Raw genomic sequence first — 16,162 nt, forward strand, 5'->3', positions numbered from 1 at the left:
GCCTCGCCCGTGCGGCCGCCGCCGTGATGGGCGCAGGGCAGAGCCACAGCGGTGCGTCTGGTGGCGCCGGGGCAGAGACACCGGATGCCGGTGCCCGGGGCCGCCGCTCTGGGGTGTGGCGGAGGTACCGCTGGGCTTCAGGCGAGCTGGCAGCGCTGGCAGGAGCTGTCTGTCAGCCGGGGAACACCTCAGCGGGGCCAGGGGGAGCTGTGGCCGATTGAACTGGCCCCTTACACACCTGGTCGGGATCTCCGTGCGCTGGGCAGCAGCTCCCCAGGGATGAGCTGCGAGCTCATCCCTCACCTTCCAGGGCTCCCAGCTGGGTTGTGGCCCTGGCCCCCGGTCTGGGCTGGAGGGGAAAGTCCCTTCCTGCTGCCACAGTGGGTGAGAAGGCTGCTGGCTGCTGCAGGGGAGAAAGAGCTGAAGCTGCCAGAAAAAACCTGTAAGGAATAAAAGCCTACAAATTGGGGAGAGCATTCTTCTTTGACAGAGTAAAAATAAAACCTGGAATGGGAAAGGAAAGGCGTGAAAGAGTTAGTGACAAAATATCGTGTACAGCTGGGGAGATGATGGTTTTATTGGTATTGCGGGGGGGGAGGGAGAAGCTGAGAGGCAGTGAAAACACAATTTGGCCTAAAATTGAATTTCTCTGATAAGGAATTTCAGAAGCGGCCGCCTCATTCACTGTGCGGCCAAATAATCATATGCGCTTTAATAATCTTTATTTTACAGGAGTATGTTGCCAGGGCAACAGAGTGTAAGCAGGAGCACAGCACCTTGCAGATCACAAAGGCAAAGCTGCAGAAAGACATTTCAGCGAGTTTCTCTCTCCCTTTTGCAATGTAATGACGACTTATTTTTCATGCACTGATTTAATAATCTTATTGAAAGATCCTTTCCCTGTTTCTCTTATTCTTGTCTGTCTGAGCGCAGACAAAGGCAAAAATCTGGAATTGTCAAGCCCACTGGGCTCAGCAAACTAACAGATGTAATATGTTTAGCATTTTTATGTAATTACTTTTTATTGCTATTTTACCCCTACTTCTATTCCTCCCCGGTTAGATGCTGCTTCCCTTCCATTCCGACCCAATCAGGGGATGGAGAGTGGCTGGGGGAGAGTTGGTAATTGACGGCATTAATCGCGAATTATTAGTGGGACGTGTTTTCAGAGGTGGGGGTTGGGTGCAGCAAGAGACCTTTTAGGAAGGGTGAATTGAATTATGGGCGATGCAATAATGAAGCCTGTGGGCTGTGAGCTGTAGAGGACACTCATCCTCACAGAGCTCTGTGTGTTATTTATCACGGGCTCTGCTCTCTGGGTGAAAACCAGCACGTTGCCCTACTGACATGCTCTGGATGAGGGGTTCTCAACTAGCTGGTCTGGAAAACAAGCTGATTTGGAATGATTAAAAATGGAAACTTCTAGAGAGCTTCAATGTTGGTTAGGCTGGGAGCAGAAATGCTGCAACCAAACCCTCAGCAGGGCACAGCCGGTCTGTCTCTTGTAAACATTTTGCCTCTTGTTCTTTCCCAAGGACCAGGCTGAGGAAGGAAGCATGTGAAAAGCAATTGTTGCAGGCTGCAGAACGGGAGGTAGGGGAAGGCTCTATGAAATGAAGTACAAAAACCCTGGGTTGTCTCATTTCGGCTGAGGAATTCCAAGAAATCAGGAACAAAGGATGACACCAGAGTTCAGCTGTGCTCTGGCACTGCATGTGGCAGGGCTCTGGTGGCACCGGGAAGCAGCAGAATAGGTGGGTTTGGTGGGCTGACAGGCTCAGGAAAAGGACATAGTGATGGGGGTTTGCAGCCTCAGCTGAGAATGTCGCTGTTTTGTAGTGTGGATACAGGCTCATACACATTACTGACATGGAACTTTGCTTTAGGAGGTCAGTTCTTTAAAGGACAGCCCATAGATTTATGTATTCTGCATTTTGAGAAACAATTACATGAAGTTATATATAACAATATATATAAAATAATACATTTAATATATATAAAATTAATATTTAAGCCAAGCAGCATTCTCCCTACAGGATTACTTTGTGGCAAACACTGCTGGTTTTCTCTGAGTTAGCATCCCCCAGTGAGTGTGAGATGTTCCTTGAACCAGGGTTTCACAGAGCAGCAAACTGCCCTGAAGCACATAACAGAAATGTCTAGAAGCTTGATTCAGGAGTGGGAGGTGGTTCTGCAGAGAGCAACCAAACCCTTGGACCAGACGGGGAACAGTTCTGTGCAAGAGAGGGGAAAAGTCTGCTCGGAGACTTGGGCATGAAGCCTGTAAGTCACAACGTCCCTGTGTCTCCAGGTTTGGAATGTTTCCAGTCATATGGAAGCATTAATAGTAATCCAGTGCTTGGAGTCTCATTATCACTAATGTCTAATCACAGTACAGACAAAAGCTGGAGTTCTGAGGCCCAGTTAAAATTCTGTTGTTTTCTTAAAAAACAGATGAGCATTTAGACCTGAGACATCCGAATTCAGGGAGTGAACCATTCCTGGTGGCAGGAACAAGAGTGTGTGATTCTGTGCAGAGTGAGGTGAGCAATTAATATTGCATTGATGTGTTCAGTTTATTAACATTTGTTTATAAACCAAGTGTAAGGACATTGTACTGTCACTAACAACTTCACCTTGGCTTTTAGAATATTTACAGTGCTAATCCTAGACAGCACAGGATCAGATAATGCTGTGCTATAAAAATTACTCAATAAAAGGTTCTGCAATAGAATAATGTACATTAAATAGATACAATATTGAATACGGTAATATACTTTTTATATAATATTATATATGTAAGTATATAAAATTATTCATTTGTAATTTTGAATGTGTATGTAGATTGAGGAGTTTAGGAACAATGACAATTCTTTAATGTTGTCATAAAAAGGAAAAATAAAAGCTCTTTTTTCTGAGCAAACATATCCCAGGTTTCACCTTCCTGCTACTAAATGAAGGAATTGCAGTGATGTAACTACTGCTAAAGGTTTTATCTGATTAGAAAACTTAGCAGTGCCTGACGCTGAACTGTCCTATTGTTCCTAATCTGGAGATACGCAGGATTTTCTACAGCCATTGTAATACTTGTCCCCTTTTTTTTTTTTCATGGACAGGTCTGATTACTAATATATTAACTAGGCTATATTTTCCTTATTAAAAAAGGCTTTTCATTAATCAGAAAAGGCTTAATTATGTACAAAATTATTTTTACTGACTATAAAAGCACATGAGCATCCTTCAAGTTGTGCTCCTAAAGCTTTTCTGTGGGGTCAGGAGAGGGGATGAACACAAAAGCTTGAATGCAAGATTCCAATGCAGTTTGTCTTTTTTGCCCACAAACCTGGAATCTGCTTCATCTTAGAATCAAAAAAAAATTTTTAATATAAAAATAATGTTTCTTTGGGTTCCCATAATATGACAAATATTTGGAAATTGGTTTATTCAGAAAAGGGTTGTTTTATTTCTATAGGTGTATTTAGAGAACCTATGGAGTAAATCCCTTCTCTGCTGCTACCTTTATGTTAGCAGAAAAGCCAGGAATGAGTGAGCAGCCTGTTGCTTTGGCAGTGTTTGAGGAAAGATCTCCCCTTTCCCATGTCTTCAGAGAGCTGAAGACAAGGTCACACTGATCTGAGGAAAGCCAAGTAACTTCTGGAAATCTCAAATCAGGCCGACAATGCGAGATCTGTCCACCATTCAGATTTAGATGAAGTCACCTTCCACACTGCTTTCACTGATGTTTAAGATGTTTTTTATTATTATTTGTTATTGGCTGGTTTCTATGAAATCCAACAGCTCTGCTCCTCTAGTCTCTAACCAAGGAAATTGTCACAGTTTTTGTCATCTCTGCAGCATCTCATTTCATAGAAACTCTGCGCATTGATTCAGTTAAAATATGTAGATAGAAGATCTCCCAAAAGCAATCTTCCTTGGAGCCTGCAGAAAGGCAGCTGGCTGCAGCCAGACTGGGCCACAGAAAGAACCGTGGAACAAGGTGAACTGCAGACTGCCAGACACTGGACAATATTTCTGTATTTTTGCCATGGGAGACTGCATTTTTGGCTCCTTAAAGCCAGTGCTGGTTGAAAGACTGTTTGCTGAGGTTCCTCTGCAATTTTAAATCTTTTTTTTTTCTCTTTTAATAATAATAAATTTTAAAATTGAGAGAATTGAAAGGATTTTTATTGGTTCTTTGTAAGACTTGATGGGGAAGCCCAAAGTTGAAGCAAGGTGGAAGAACCTGTACTTGCTGCAGGTGGAAGCAGGATTATTGTTATCACAATATTGGAAAGGTTTGTCTTTGTACTGATTTTCCTATTTTCCTTAGGAATGGTGGGATAAAATTTTTGTGAGAAATTGAAGCCCAGCAGCTTAAATACCCACCTATTTCTAGCACAAAATCTGGGCAAATTGCTTTCCTCTTCCTGCTAGCTTGTATCCTGCTGCCTTTTGAAATGGAAACTCTTTTGACCCTCTAACTCTCTTGTTACTCAGAATAAAACTCTTTTAATTGTGTTTTGGAGGAGCATGCAAGGAGCTCCCACACTACTAATCAGCTTTGCTGGTTTGGGTCTGTATCTCCAGGATTCATGTTGGCAGAATAGCTTGATACAACTGCCGCTCTGCATCACTGATTTAATGCTGGAGAACTTTAAAGGTGCAGGTCCCCATTTCTATCTGTGTGTTACTAGAGTGTGAGAGCATCTTCTGGGCACTCCTGGCACTGCCTGGGACCTTGCAGGAGGACTTGGGCAGGCCCTGCTGCTCTTTGGGGTGCCTGAGGGGCTTCCTGCAGTGTCAGAGAGGGTCACTGCCTGCTGGGCAGGGCTCGTTGTGGGCACAGCATTAACACTGTGACAGTTTTTGGAAGAGACCTTTCATACCTGTTTGTTTGCAATCTATCATGTGGAAACGCACATCAGCTTTAGTGCCTGGCACCTCTTCACACAATTAAAAACAGAAAACCCCAAAACTGTTATAGTGAGAATCTGTGTTTTTTACTGGCCAGAAGCAGGTCTGGATGGATTTAAGCAGACCTGTCTTAAGCTGTTTGAGGTCATCTGCAGCTTTTGTTTGAAGGATGGAACTGCTGCCTTCCAGTGCCAGAACTTCAGCACTGGATAATACTGAAAAATCCTCCTTTATATTAGGAAGGTGGCAGTTGATCAATATAAAATCCTGCCCTGCTGAAGCTCTCCCTTGGGCAGACCCTCACCCATTTTACCACTGTTCCTTACATCATTTGCCTTCTCACCTTCCTCAGAAAACACAAACACTGCTTTAGCTTTTCACATTTCAGTATAACTGTGTTTAGCACCGAGGTTTGCCCCAGCTGCAGCCCACTGTACACAGAGCTGCTGCTGCTGCCCATTTGCTGACGTTTGTTCATAGCTCTGCTAATGTGCCTCCGTTCGGCCTTCAGCATTCCAGGAGTAAGAATGCCACTTAACCTGAGTCCTGGCTCCCTGATCCTGTTTGATCAGGAACAGTGATTCAGGAACTACCTTGGACAAATGACTGTACTGAGAACACTCCCAATTGGCCTGTAATAAACCTGCTGTCCTCCCTGAAAGCCACGATGAGGACAGAGAGGGCAACAATGATTGAAAGGTCAACAAGTTTGAGCACTGACAGAATGAAAGAAACAAATTACAATGCTGAGGCCATGATGCTGAGAGTGCCCCGTGTCTAAGTCCTGGCGTGGTTGGAGCCCAGGTGCATCACCATGAGTGCTACCCTGTCCTGGTCCTACAGGAGAGGATGCAGGATCTCAGCATCCCTTTAGCCTCTCTGTGGCTGAGTGCTCACAGGCTCAGCTTCAGTGCTGGAGATCACTCATGGAAAGCGATCAGTATTCACCAAGTGTCACAGTGCTAGGCTCTGTGTGAGAGGGAGCTCTGTGCTGGTGAGCCTTCCAGCCTCCCCATCTGGGTCAAACACACCTGGGGCGGATCCCATCAGTACTGGTGGGATGGGTACACCTGGCTCTTCCTGGGCTTGAGTCAGAATTTGTCTCTTAATAAGATGCAAGGAGAAACTTTTCAGTGTGTTCTCAATAAGGTAGGAAAATGAAAACATACTACAACTGATGTTTTCTGTCATCTTGTCCATTTGTTCCAAAAGGGATGGTCCTGGCAGAGCTGGCTCTGGGCCTCATCCCTCTGGCACAAAGCTGGGAGAACCATCTGCTAGCCAAGAAGCCAGTTGTGTGAGTCCTGTTTGATTTGTTTTAGTAAAACCTTTTATTTACTGGGGTAAAAATAAACTTTATGGAGCTTTTGCCATCCTACAGTTTTGCTGACCCTATGTTCTTTTGGGCATTTGCCTTTTGGATTTGAGACCATTCAAATTATGATACTTTTATTTTGAGTTTGTTTTTTTTTCCTGTTGTAAACCAATAAATCAATCCATGTGTTCACACAACAGTCACGTGTTTCCTGTAGTTTTAAGACCTGAAGTCTGAACAAAAAACTGCTGGTACTGAGCTGCTTGTTCACTGTCCCAGTGAAACAGCCCATGTGGGCTTTGAAGGATTTAATTAATGCCATAGCCTTTGGGCTTTTTTTTATTATTATAGTTTTTCACACAGATAGATCACTTAAAAACTTGATCTGTTTTATTACTGCAAAGCATGCATGAGATACTATTGTACACATAATCATCTCTAAATGTGAAGTGTTTGCACAAATGAGTTTCAGACAACCTGCTGTACAGACTGCAGTTTGGGAAGGGTCATGGGGGAAGTAATTCCTACAGAGAAAAGGTTGCAGTGATCAGAGATCCCTCCCAGCAGGATCCGGGGGAACCTGTGCAAGGCCAGGTCAGGTAGAGCTTAGACCTGGTGCATCAGCAGCCCCTTTCAGCTAGAAGGGAGCACATCCATGCTTTTGTTTTCACATGCAGGGATTGATTTTTCTCCTGTAGATGTATATCCAAATCTGGGTGATTATAACAGAGAATGTTCTTACCACAAACATGATAACCCAGGACGTGATTTCCTGACCATGGTTGAAACCCTGCTTGGGTGACACTGCTCTTAAGAAGACTTTTCATTCCAGGGTGTCCTGCAGACCTTGCTGACACGGGCTTCAACGTGGCATCCACAGATAACTGACTGTTCTTTGTCAGATATTCACCCCCCACAAGTAGATCTCTTTGGGGCAGGATGGAAGCAACTATGTTCCAAAGTCACAGGATCACAGACTGGGTTAAGTTGGAAGGGGCATTTAAAGATGCCCCCGGGCAGGGACACCTTCCACTATCCCAGGTTGCTCCAAGCCCCATCCAGCCTGGCCTTGGACACTTCCAGGGATGGGGCGGTCAGAGCTTCTCTGGGCAGTGTGTGCCAGGGTCTGACCACACTCATCACCACCACACTTGGCTTGCTCAAGAACTGCAGAATCACTCTGGTAATACTGGATATTTTTCTATCAGATGCCAACTGAAGGAGAAAGAGTGGCTGTCAGGGAATTGTGACTACATGGTGTGAAAACCCTTCAGGTCAGTTGGAAAGTGATGTGTCACACACTTTCCACTCTGATGCATGAGTCAGGAAGAATGCAAAGATTGGTGGCAAAGTGTGGTTAGGTGGATCAATAAACCACGGGATGTTTTGAATTCTGGAGCTGTAAGGAACAGTGGGAGGCATTGGAAAGTGTGTATTCACCAGCACCTAGGGACTGCTCATGTGCCTGAATGAAACTAAGAAGTAGGAAATGGTAGCAGGAAGCCTCAAACTGAATTGGCAATGCCACAGGAAAAGTAGGGAAAAACAGGAAATGAGACCCCAGCACATCCTTAAACTTGCTGTGCAGCAAGATGTTTGTCTATGGAATCTTTGTCCTTTACTGTGTGGGATGACTGAAGTAAAAAAAGCTCTTACCCTAAAGTATGACATTCTTTCCCTCTGCTGTGTTCCTAGATTGACTGATGCTCTAATTTTGAACAGATATCTCTAGTAAGTAAAGGGTGATTCCATTTTGCATTGGCCAAGTTCATGTTCTGGCTGTAGATAGGAGGGACACACATTGCTTCCTGTGAAGGTATAAGAGACTCTGTGACTTGTTAAATTGATGGTGGCCAATGCTCAGGTTCAGTAACTAACGGTTGTATTCCCTTAAAACTACTAGCCATTCCAAGGAGGGAAAAACCATGCCGGGATGGTCTTTGGCTTTGTGAGAGGTGACTGATTCCCAGGAGCATTTACACCTGCCAGTCTTTGCTACTGCTGCCAATGCTCAGGGGATCAGGTAACAGTTCAAAGGAGAGGATCTGGAATGTTGTGCTATAAGTTTAAGAGAAGATAATTAGAGTTGCTGCCCCTGCATTCAGCTCGATTCAGAACAACATTGATTCAGCTGCAAAAGGCCCAGAGCTCCAATGAGTGTGGCCTGTGATGTGGTTACCTCAGCAGCTGAAGTGAGGAATTTTATCTCTAAGAGCTCTTTACTGAAACCAAAATGTGCCAGAACAGAAATCTCCCAGCACTTTTAAGCAGAGTCCTGGTTAAATTGTTCAGTAGTTTGTGAATTGAGGTGATTGTACTAATTGGATGTTGGACAGAGGCTGATTGAGTTCATGTCTCCTGGCTGGAAATCACAAGCACTGAAAGCTTAATTCACCATGCCTTTATCACGTCACCTCCTGTTTCAGGAGTCATGGCCTTTGTTCATGCCAGACTCAAATTCATGTCTGAATGGAGGGTGCTTCCAGTAGCGCTGGATCTGGATGCTTCTTTCAAGGCCAAGATGATGAAGGATCTGGGCCTTGATACTCACAAGCTGAGCAGCTCTGCTTGGTGTAAGAGCAGGGACTGTCACGTGTGTTCTCTGAACAAGTGTCTGATACTGGAATGGACTGGGGAAAGTTCCCTGAGCACTTGTCCTCTGATGCAGTCCTCTGGTCACCCAGATCACAGGATTCTTGTTCTCTGCCTTGGCAAGCTCCTCTGTTGTTAAGTCTTCACTTTATTTGCTAAATTAATTTTCTGTGAACTGAAATGAGACAATAAGGCTTTATTCATGTATGTTTTGTTGAGGATTTTAAAATTTTTTTGGTCCATCTTTCCTTGCTACTAGCTCTTTCAAATGAGGAAATTCACAGTCATTTTCCCTAGTGCTTTTCATACCCACTTACTTTGTTGACTATTTTGTTTATTGGATTTGTTATTTAAAATCTGTTTCCTTATGGCTCTCTCTTTAATTTCCTCTTCTTTATAAGGGCTGCATGCAGGTAAGCTGAGTCCCAAAGCTATTCTATCCTAAATTCTGGTATTTTATATATATAAAACTTCAGGGCTGATGGCAACTATACCTGGGATTATTTATGGGTTTTCATAAAAAAGAAAGAGGAAAATACAGAATTGCATGGCTCCTCTCTTCCTTCCCCATTTCCCAACCCCCTCGCCATAGAGGAGTTTAATGTTAAATGATAAATGTGGAAATTAGAGACCATCGAGAAAATCCAATTTGGTGAGGAGTTTTAAAAATCCCATAATAAACGCCGAGTGAAATGTATGATTTAATGCGGGGCGCCAATGGCTGCTATTATGTGCTATTAGCAAATCGGGGTTGAGAGTGAATCTTTATCACGGGGCGCGCGCGGGCCGGGGCTGCCTTTGCACTGCTGCTATTGATTTGTAGCCGCTTGTCATAATGACATGGGGAAGCAATGAATGGAAGATGTGCTTTTGATAGGATTGAAGGGGTGCAAAGGGGGGAGAAAAAATTCAGCAAGTTTTCTATCTCTTCTGCCTGATTAGATTTTTTTCTTCTTTTAAGAGCTTTCACATTCCAATAAAAATGCTAAATCAGCTCTGAAGCAGAATTGTTAGGGAGTAAATAGCCAGTCACATTTAAAGGAGGAAAAGATCTGACTTTACAGCTCTGGCTTCACAGCAGCTGATGAGTCTAAAGAATATTTCTGGCTCCACAGGAATGACAGTAGCGGGTGGTGTGAGGGTGGCTGGGACCTGGTCAGAGGATCTGCAGGCAGTAGGCATTGACATCTGTGAGGGATGCGGTTCGTCAGGATGCACAGGAATTAAATCCCCAGTGCTGATGTTTAAGGAGAGAAGGGTGTGTTTTGTGACCTCTGAAACAAAAGTGACTGCATTGAAAAAAAACTAGAAGCCTTTGCTTTATAGTAACAAATAATAAAGGTCTCCTTTGCATCTGGAAAGAAGATTTTTGTGACTTTAATTACAGGTGTTCCTTGTCAGAAACACGACCCAGGTGTAATGGGAAAGGACTGCAATCCCTGTCCTGTTTGAGGAAAGCAGTGTGACTGTGTTGGGGGCTTTCCTGGGAGTCAGGCTCTTCGGAACCAAGAGCAGGCTCCTGCCCAGCCACGGCTCTGGTGCACGTGGGGAATGAGACAAAATCCAGGTGTGCTCAGGAGTGGATCTGAGGGTGGATCTGTGTGTGGGTCTTTCTTATTAGTAGATCCACGTGCTTTTAACTTCCCATCTCCCAAACATTTTGCCCAACCTGGGAAGGGGGAACTTGCCTACACCCCGAGAAGCAGAGCTCCACTGTGAGCTCCTTTGCATCAAAGTCTGCACATGTCTTCTCTCATTACGACTATTATTGTTCTTGTTATTATTATGATTATTACTCTGGTTGGCCAAGCTGAAGAGCTGTGGGCTGCATAAAGTTTGGGACTCTGATATTTGGGTCCTCCCTTTTGGCCGGACCAGCCTCAGCTGCTCTTACTTACAGAAACCTTCACAGAGCAGCTGAGAGAACGTGGTTTCCAGGGCTCACTGTCAGAGTATGAAATAGAAGATTAGAAATCAATGCAAAGAGTCCAAGTGCCCACTTCATCACTCAGGAGAAAGAAATACAGTATTCCTGGTCTGAGCTGTGTGCTTATTAAAATCACATCCTTTAAAACACCCTTTGAGTTAAACAAGGATCAGTGGAGATGGGCAGATTTCATGCCGGAGGCAGGCAGGCTGATGGCATGTTTGACGTGGTGCTCGCCATACCATTCACTGGTCCTACTGGGCTCTCTAGGTGTGCACAGCTCAGGTCCTGCTGGAGGTGGCTACACATCTGCCACAGAAATTCAGTGCAAACCCTTGATGTGTCAAATGCTGCTTTTTGTGGCAGACAAAACAGAAGGGATTAGCACCTGGCCTGTTCCTGCTCAAGAGCATTGACTATGAATCACACAGGGTTGGACACTTTAGGAATCCATCTCACCCCTCAAGCCATTCCAGCACACTCATACAAACAGAATGGATTATTCCTACAGGAATGAATGAACAATGAACCAGTGGGAACCCTTTGCAAGGAGAAAGTGCTATTTTGGGCCAGCCTTATGTGGTGTTTGATAACAAGATAACAACTTGATTCTCTACATTTATTTATGAAGGTAAATGTAGGCTGAGAATCAGCTTCGGGAAGCTTTTGGTGCTAATGTGATATTGCTTGTAGAATGGTTGCTCATACTTCTGAACAGATGAGTCAGCAAAACTACAGAGGCAGCATTCCAAGCTCTGGTCTGTCCTGTCCTTTTGGCTCCTAGGTACAAATTTTATGATAACAGCAGAGGAGGCTGATATGACAACAGCTTTCAAACGTGAAGATGCCGCTGCCAAGGGGAAAAGAATAGTTTGTTTCCTATGTTTAAGACTTAATGGCTTAAATAGCATCTAGGTTGGATCAGCAGCTTGGAACCTGAAGTCTGTGGACCCTGGGTTCTTTTGAAAGCACTCTGGTCAATCTGTCTGTAAGTGTTCAGTGTAACTGCTCATGTTGTATTACCTGTTTTCTGGCAGCTCAGAGACACCTTTTTGCAAAATGAGAGGGAAAGGCCAACTTTGGTCCCTCCTTGTTCCTGCTCATGTCAGGGGTGGGACTAGGTGACCTCTGAAGGTCCCTTCCAGCCCAAACTGTGCTGTGAGTCTGTGATCTGTATGTTTTGCCCCAAGTGCATGGGGGTTGTGTGGCCCATGGTATGACTCTGAGCCATTGGATGCAAATCCTGTCAATGTCTGACCACTATTTAGATCCCTGTAGGCTGAGACGTGAACAGTCATGTTCTTTTGCTTAGTATTTCATTAATAACCTGGACATAGAAAACCCTAAACTCCCAGTGACAAGGAGAAACAATGGAATGGCAAACAGTAGCATAATTTTGGTAAAATGCTGTCAGGAGAGGGAAGCTGTGGAATTCCTGAGATATTGTTTTCCTTCTGCCCATCTTTCTTATGTTTTTCCTTGGTTAAAAAGGGAGGAGAAGAGAGCAGATTCTAACAGTAGCTTCTAAGATCATCTTTCTTCTTTCAGTGAGTACAGGTGATCTATCTCCACAGGCTCCTAAAAGCACATTGATCATTTTCAATTTGGAAGCTTTTCTGTAATAAAACTGTGTTTGTTATAGCAGACAAGTTTGGGGGTGTTTATTGTGCTACTGTCTGTTGGAGAACCTGCAGAACCCTTTTCTGTCATGCTGGGGGTCCAAGGCTCTGTCATCCAAGGATCCCCTTGCATGGGCACCCCTCCACTCCCCAGCAGCGCTGGGGCTCTGACTCCAGGCATGGCCACCTGAGCCCCTGCTCAGAGCGTTCAGAGGCATCAGCACATATGAGCGCTCTGAGAGAATAGGAATATAGGAAAAAAGAGATTGGGATAAATCAGGTGTTGACTTAATCATGATCTTTTTAACAAGATGCAGAAATATTCCTCTGCAGGCAGTCATGAGGTAGGAAGTCCACTGCCAAATGTTCCTTCTAATTCTCTCATTAAAAAAAGAAGCATGGCTATCTGACATCCTATAGCGTGCCTTTGCAGTGATGCCATCCAAGGACTAACCAGGTGGTGTGGGAAGTAGTTGTGGGTTTTTCAGGTTATCTCATTTCTGTCCTCACAATGCAAATGTTTAAATATTGCTGGTCTTTGCTGCAGGCCCCTTCCTTAGAAATCAGGGGTGGAGTTTCCAGAGCTGTTTAAACCTAATTAACTGACCATGCTAAAAGGGAGTGTTCCAGTGCTCCTCCCTTCTCAGCCTAGAAATTTGTTCCTGCACCCCCCTTGTGCTGGCATCGGAGCCAAACCAGAGGCAATCTGGTGAGCGCTGATGTGGGGTAACATTCCATGGGAGGTGAGAGGACGTCCTCCCCCTCCTCCTCCTCCTTGGAAGTTATCCAGCATGTTAGGTCAAACACACAGTAAACCACTGCATGACAATTTTGCAGGGTGCTCAGTTCCCACTGTGCTGGAGGGATGGCAGGGTGGGTTCCGAGCTCTTTTTGGTGCTCAAGGCTCATGTTGTTGCAGCTGCCAGGTGGTGTGACAGCCACAAATCCTGTTAGCCTACATGGCTCCCACATGCTCTGTGGGAGGTGATGGCTCCGTGGGACACGTGCCACGCACTGAACCAGCATCCCAGGGCGTAGATCTGGCTGGGCGGGAGGGAGGAGTGTGTTCAGCAGTAGCCTTGCTCACAGGCTGCTGGGATTGCAAATATTCCTGAAAGGAGTCCATTAAAGTAAAATAAACCCATCTTAAAATACATAGGGAATATCCATAACAAAATATATGATGCACATGTGTATATTTGCTGTATTTAAAACCTGAATTTGTGAGAGTGGCACAGCACCGCCTTTGTCTGAGGTATGCTCAGAACCGCTCAGTGGGGACAATGTGCTTGGGATAATCTGTTGCCTGATGAAATATGTTCCTATTTTAAGTTAGGTGTACCAGATACAGGACACAAAACACCAGTTCTCCTGGGAATGTGATCCAGCTGGTCTGCATGGCCTTTGAAATGTGCGCTTCATGCTGCTGGCAATGAGTCAGTCATGGCAACATATGAGGGAGTTTTAGCTTTCAGAGGCATACTGTCCCCCTGCACCCCTGGGGCAGTCCTGCCCTGCATCACTACAGCCCTGGAGCAGCTGCTCTCTAAGCATGAACAGTTCATTCTCCATTCACAAAGTTCTGGCTCCAGCCATGGACAACAAACAGGCTCTGCATGTATGTGTGGGTAGCGAAGATGTGCTTGGGAAGTTTGCAATAGCTCAGATGTGACCCCCTGAATGCCTGAGAGGACAATCAGTTCCCTTGGTGCTGATTGAAATCACTGGGCTCACACAGAGCTGTGTGTCACAGTGTTTGTCATTACCTTTCTCCTGGGGTTTCCTGGCCTGAGTGATGCACGTTGGCTGCCTGACTAATGCTTGGCACCATACAGAGATCTGCAAAATGCTTACAGAGGAACAGCAAGCACACCTTTAAATATCTCCTCTTTATGATTCGGCCTGTGAGTCTGATGCTTGCTTGGGCACACAGGTATTTAATCCATACTCAGCTGGAACTCCTTACCTCCATCCTGCAGGTCATAATGCTAGCAGGTGGGAATATGCCAATAAAATGTGCTGATAATTCTCATCCTGAAGCATTCTCTCCGATCAGTCTGTCTCTTTCTTGTTCTCCATGTTTTCACAAAGAAGGTAAGGTGAGAGCTATGGGGTTGGGGAGCTGCTGACTTTACAGCAGTTCAAGCAGGTGCCAGCGAGGCCTCAAGTGGGATGGGACTGGGAGGAGAGAGTACAAACGATGTGTTAGTAACGTCCATCCTGGTCTGAAAGTAGGGTGGGGTTCCTGCACCCACACCTGGGGAGCAGGGAGAGCCACAGCTGTGTCCAAAGTGGCTCTAGGAATGAGGCTGGCTACAGGTGTCAACATTAGAAATGGATGGCAGTGTTGAACTGGCACTGTGGCAGACAAGGGAGAAGGAACTTCAGGTTCCAGCAACACGAAACACCTAGGTGGAAGGAGGGAAATCAGTCTTGGAGAGGGATATCAGGAGGCGTGAGTGCTGGAGGGTGCCTGGAGATGAGGGAAAACACTGCAGGAGCAAAGGACCATTGGATAAATATCAACTCGAAACACGTGTCAAATGTGGGGTCAGGGAATTGTGCCATGAACTGATATGTCCTGATGCCCCTGAGGGGTTGAGCTGAAAGGAGATGAGCACAGCACCAAAATCTGCAACAGCAGTGATGGGGGCAGGCCAAGAGCTGGGCTGTGTGTCCTGCAGATAGCTCATCAATGCAATGGAGGCACGACCCTGGCCACCAGTAAGCCCCAGTATATGGCACTGTGTTCCATGGTTTTAGGATTGCAGGGAAGAAAAGGGATAGAATAACATTTGGTAAAATCACTGGGGTATATAAACCTATTTGAGGGTGCAAAATGTCATGGTGTACTGATGTGGGAAGAGGTGAGACCTGGGCTGGAGGAAGGGAGAATAGGGAGAAAGGAACAGTGAAGCTCAGCAGATATTGTCCTGGTTTGGGATCATGCTTAGGGATCCTTGCAGGGCTTAGTCACTGGTGGAGCTTGTGCTGACAGCAGCAGTTCTAGCAGCACAGAAACATCAGAATTTGGTTATGATGCTCTCTGGGAGGTACCACACTTTCCTGTAGAAACCCCTGAAGCTAACAGTCTTGAGAGAGAGAAACCACTCAAACAATCCATCTGGAACTAATGGGGTTTGTGCCTTTGGTAGGGCTGTGCTTTTTGATACCTTCTGTAGCCTTTGAGTCTGGTGGGACCTGAACCTTGCTATAATCATATCCACATAGGACAACAAAGGTTGCTATTTAACCCAAAATTTAGTCTGATATACCCTCCCTGGCAAATAAGCTTGAATAATGACTGGAAATTATTGTAAAAAAAAATACCTCTTCATTACATCTCAGAGGATGAAAATCTCCCACCTTGTCTGAGTGCAGAAAGAGCAGCTGGCAAATGGAGGTTTCTCTGTCTACTAAATGGAATCTTTCTTCACCAACCCCAGACAGTTCTTAGCCCACTTATTCTTGTTTTAATTAACGTTTGCACCTCATAAGGACTTATCTGAGTCAGAAGGAGGCAACAGCCATGCTCCGTCCCCATCTTTGGGCAGACCTTACCTCTGTGTCTCAGACCCCACTCTGGCTGCTGCCTCAGGAGGGTGGTGGTCACTGCAGTGCCAGCCTGAGGAATGGGATCGGTGGTGACTGGTAGTTTCAGGTGGGTCTGAGTCCTGATGGCTTGCAAAGAGAGTGAATTCCAAAGGGTTTGGAATTGGACCCCTTGGGAGTTTCATCCACCCCACCAGGCTTGAAATTGTGGGGACAGCTATAGGAATCTGCCTGGATGTGACC

The sequence above is a fragment of the Corvus kubaryi genome, unplaced genomic scaffold (assembly GCF_017639235.1).
Source record: "Corvus kubaryi isolate FWS band 111438036 unplaced genomic scaffold, C.kubaryi_AGA036_p1.0 37225, whole genome shotgun sequence".
Taxonomy (NCBI): domain Eukaryota; kingdom Metazoa; phylum Chordata; class Aves; order Passeriformes; family Corvidae; genus Corvus; species Corvus kubaryi.